Genomic DNA, 5,573 nt, shown 5'->3' with positions numbered 1-5,573 from the left:
GATGGCTTCAGGTACGATCGGGAAAATAGACTTTTAAATTAACAAAGTCATAGAAAAAAGCAAACAAACATGTGCATCTTTTTTATGTTTTACTTGTGCTCATCACTTCTGTGACGATGGGATTGGAAGCAGCAAGACAAACAGCAGATTGTTTGTTTCGAGCCCCGCTGCGTTCATGTTCATTGGCAGTTAGACGCTCTGATGTACGACATAACTGTGGACTTGAAGTAGGCATCAGGAAAGCCGCAGTTATCGTCGCGCACACAAAGCAGCGCATTGACCGCAGATACTGGGACACATTCACTTTGATGCGAGACTGATGCGTCATTATCGATCAGATGGCTTAGAATGGAAGTAAACTGAATCCAGCTGATTGTAAAGTTGGAGATTTCGCTTGTTTTTGTTTCAGGCTCGACTGAAATGGCCCCATGACCTGAAGATTTATAGTGTTTGGGTTTAAATGAAAAGTGAATTTAACTTTCTGCTTGGCAGTAGTATTGAACACACTGGATCTGGACTTGCCATGCGCAAGCTTCTCGTTAAAGGATAGAAGTTTGACGAAGACAAACACCAAGCCGCTGTCCTGTTTGGTTTAGTGCGTCGAAATGTGTATTAAGATGGGGTACAAGTTGAAATACTAATTCTCCTGAAATCCAAACAAGTTGGCATGTCAGCGCTCCAGTTTTTGTTAAACATGTTGCCACCTGCTGGCCACAGAGAGAGAGAGAGTGGCAGTTTTGCAGATGGTTCGACAGCGCATCTGATTAGAGCCACATGATGTCCCTCTTCTAATTAGGCTGGTAATGTTCTCACCTACAGACAACAGGTGTGTCATTGTGCCTGAATTTGCAATCTCTTCCTATTCGCTCTTCATCACCCCTTTGGAAACCTCATCAGCAGCTGAAAGAAAGACCAAATAAATAAATAAATAAATAAGAATCATCATAACAAATGGGCATGCAGGCAAGTCCAGCTACATCATTAGGACCGCATCTAATCTCTATTCAGTCTGGGTCCAGCTGTGAGTAGCTCCACATCCCAGTCAAAGGGTTGAACTGAGATACATCGCTGTGTCGTCTTTTGTGGCATCTTTCTGATCCGCGTCTGTGAAGAGAAGAGTGTTTGTCTCTGCACAAACAAAATTAGCTTGTGCAGATGGGGCTGCTGCCTTCTTTTGAGTATGAGCAGTCTGTCTTGACACATATACATGCTTTTCATGATCAGAGGGAACTATGATATTTATAGCTGCAAAAATGTCTTTAAAATGGACTGAATATGCTGTTTCTCTTTCATCCCTGTCATTTACAGACACTATTAAAATAATGGATTCTCATATTGAACATAATCCAAAGGTTCAGACTTAAGATTGCTCTTTTCCAGACATGGTTTTCTCACTGTGTGATGTCAGTGAGACCAGGTATCCTTAATATGGTCACCTATGGTCACATTTAAAACTCTCAGGTTGACCTCATATATTGATTGGCACATTGCTAACATCAGACACAATTGGGCTACGTTCACACTGCAGGCGAAAGCGCATCAAATCCGATTTTTTGACCCTATGCGACCCATATCCGATCATGGTATGACAGTGTGAACAGCACAAATCCGATCTTTTCAAATCCGATCTGGGTCACTTTCGTATGTGGTACTGAATCCGATACATATCCGATGTTTTAGAAAGCGACTGCTGTTTGAACGGTCAAGTCGCATTAAATCCGTCTTTTACGTCACTGACACAAGACAGACGCCAATTATCAGCTCCGGAGAAGCGCCCGAGAAGACATCACGAACGCTTCCTGGCCATCCAGTCTAGATGTCAGTGAAACTGTTGGGAAGACATCGTTGGAGAAACGTGAACATTTTATTTGTACTGTATAATCTGCAGATTCTGACAGAAATCTGCAACTATCCTTTGAAGTACCGCTCCTCTAAAACAGCAATAAGGATAATTATTAGGTTATTTACATTATTATGTAAATAACAAAATAACTTAAAGCAAAAATTGGGAAACGTAAAGTCCGAAGTCTTTATATTAAGGGCCATCAGTCAAACAATATTGTTTGCTCTGGGTCCAAACAGAGCGCGTTGTGTGTGACATTGTCTTTTGCGCATGCGGGCCGCTTTGAGCGTTCACACTAGAGCGCGTTTGCTGTCGCATTTTATTTGTAGTGTGAACAAGCAGACAAAAAAATCGGAATTGAGCGTTAACACCTGCAGTGTGAACGTAGCCTCAGTGACAAATTACTGCAGTTTGCATCTTGATATCCAGTACTGGACACTTGCATTGAGAGACAGATCTTACAAACAGTTATAAAATGTACCATTAAAAAACTCATTCTTGGTATCAATACACTTATAACTGATTTTTTTTTTAAAGGCAATTAAACAACTTAGAAGCTTTTCGTGCAAATCAGTTTCAATAAGATGTATTATAAAGTTATTCTGAAGTATTCTGTGGTTGTCAAGAAATAATTATGGTTTACACAGAAATAAGTGATACTAACACACCAACTATCTCCTCCTCCTCCTCCTCACTTTGGTAATTTGTGGTGCCCGGTCAGATTCCCGAGCAGAGCCTGTCTAGTTTACTGGTAATGTTTATCATCTGTATAACACTGAGCAGCATTAGTAATGGACTCAAAGTACATGAAAACATAGAAATACGAGAAGTCTACACATCATTAAAGGGTTGAGGACAGTCAGTGTTTTAATGTGAAAGATGCAGAACTACATCTTTATGTAGTTCTGACTAAACCCAGAACTACATAAAGGTGAAGCGCAGAAATAAACACTGGTATCCGTGCACTAAACACTCATTTCCTTGTGTGGGCAGACCTCTACCTTGTACACAATATGTTATTGTTCCAATTACTATCATGTATCTGAGTCTGTATGTAGGTCAACATGCTGCAAGTGTTCCACATTATTCCATGTTAATGCTTGATACCTGAGCCAATTTGTGCTCGCCATGTTCAGCGTGTAGACTCCAGCCAGATGGACACAGGCTTAGTAATGTGTTTAATATGTTTTATGTATAATTACTGGACTTCAACTTACACTCATACTCTCAGAGCTGGAAGCAGAAGAATAAGCGTCTCCGATTTCCATCTGTATTCATCCTGCTCCTTCTCTGTCTGCGCTCTGTCCGGAGTCAGCCAGCTCTCTCTGCCATAATAATCAAGAGCCGTTTGATGTGATTACTGTGGCGTGAAGTGGAAGACGATTGAAAGCACATTTTATTTCACATGTTGAAATAACATGACTAAATAGATTCTCCCTCTTTACTATTTCCATAAATCTCCTAGGACCCTGCTGGTTTATCCATCAGTGCTGGCAGAGATTCCGAGTGAGCTTTGAATGACAACCTTTGTCATGGATACAGGGCCGTGACATTTTCCCCAGTGGTTGCTGACCCCCACCCCAGCGAGGCTTCAGATGACACACTGATGTTTTCAGTCAAAGATGAGGTCAACACACTGTTGAACTCTGACCTCTAATAGAGAAAGATGTTGGCAGACTGAAGCGGGGAAAGATATGGATGAAGAATAAAAGATATATGTGAAGGGGGAAAAGAGGGATATAAAATGTTAAGAGAGACACATAAAAACAGCGAGGTTTGGGAAAGAAAGCAAAGGAAAGAGAGATAAAGGCAGCCAAGCAAAAGATAGAGAGCAGCAGATTTAGTCAACACAGACACACAAAAACTCCTACACGCTCACACTTGAGCCTGCACCTCAGGCTTTAAAAGAAAGAATAGACAGATAACGGCAGCCATATGTTTTTCTTTCCTTGTTGTCTGTCTCGCTCTCATTCTCTCCTCTCTATGCATTTATCTACACCTTGCTTTATCTTCTTCAAATTAGCTCGCTTACCAATAGGCAGCAGAAAATATCTCTCTTAGGAGATAAATGTACCGCCTCATCTCGACCATGTGGGTATGATTACTGAATATGAAATTCAAAGTTGAAGAATTGAAACTGGCAGAATGATTAACAGCTCTGTATTTAATTCAGACACACTGTAAATTGTCTCAAAGGTTTAAAGTCATGGCTTAAAATTCAAGCTGTCAAGCATTTTAATGCAGAGGACATTTTATTTTCTTTATCTACTGTTCAGCTGTTTTGGTTAAGACATAAAAATAAAGCTGTCTATTATTTTATGATTAAATTTATAGCCCCATCAAAAGATATGAGATGTGAATGAAAGCTCACCAAGAGTGCACAGAATGAAAAGGGGAGTGATTTAAAGTTCAGGAGGCATTTTATTGAGACTTTGAAAAACAAAGACCTGCATATATGTGTATATATGTGTTTTTTGTCACAGTTTTTGCTCCTCCTGAAGAGCCAGTAACTGAAAAACCCACCCAGCTGACTAACTACAGTTCACTGTATCTAGATATTTGAACTGTTGTTTGTCAGAGTTTAAAGTACAGGAATATATTTATCCGAGTATGGCATTTCAGAGCAAAATATGTGCCTCACATCATTTATTTGACAGTTCTTAAACAGTCTAGTTTATGATTTTATGTGAATGCATATAAAATCACAAACTTATGAGTGGATTTTGACCTTTTAGCTCATTATCTCTTACCAAAAAAGTAGCTGTCGTTGGAGAAAGCCTGACCTTTTAGGCTCCCGTTTGGCCTCTGTGAAGAGGCCAAACGGGAGCCTAAAAGGTGAACATATTTTGGATGTCAGGGAGACAATTCTCTAAACTTTTTTAGGTGATTATAAAATATGTTTGCCTATGAAAGCACATTTTCTGCATTTTACAAGCAACTGCAACAAATAAGACAAAAATCCCCAAACATGTCCCTGTGATGTGCTGTCATTAATCATGTCAGAAGCCCTCTCATGTGTCTTGTGAGCCTTTGGAGACAGCCTGACCTTTTAGGCTAAACTGCCTAACTGTAAACAGCGGTCTAATAATTCCCACCTCGATCTGCAACAACACCAAAGACTATTAAATCACAGATGCACTGGTGCCGATATCCCGATGTAAGGCAACTGCAAGAGACATTTTTTGTGCAGATTTTACACTTCATACTCTGATAATACTTTTCATAAATAAAGATCGTTCACTTTTTCACTTGTGTATCGTTACTTCAGTGTACTGGGAGTGGATAGTACTTCCTCCACCTTTGCAGGTTTCTAATAGCTGACTAAACCAAACATGGAATGAAAAATGAGACTTAAGGATTGATCTAGAAAGTGCGATCTGCTTTCATCGAGACAGAAGATCTAAAGAGACTTGTTGAGGAACAAGTTACGGCCAATAGTTCATCTGCTACAAAAGCGGCACATTAAACTCAACCATGCGAGTGAAAAATGAACAAAAAGCAGCCTGTTCTGATGAAAAGCAGAAGGTTAATAATCGGCAGATGATAGTCTTTTATCACAAATAATTTAGCACAAAACCGCCCCAGTAATCCTGAACAAAGTCCTAACGTCATTTGCTATTACAAACATCAAGCTTGCTCACCAACGTTAATTAAATCCAGGGAGGTGTATGTGTGTGCTGTCGGAGATAGCATTCAAGACCGATCAAGCTTGCAGAGTGAGGAGGCACCT

This window comes from Simochromis diagramma, unplaced genomic scaffold (assembly GCF_900408965.1).
Source record: "Simochromis diagramma unplaced genomic scaffold, fSimDia1.1 OVJJ01000618.1, whole genome shotgun sequence".
Lineage (NCBI taxonomy): Eukaryota > Metazoa > Chordata > Actinopteri > Cichliformes > Cichlidae > Simochromis > Simochromis diagramma.
This window is presented reverse-complemented; position numbering follows the sequence as displayed.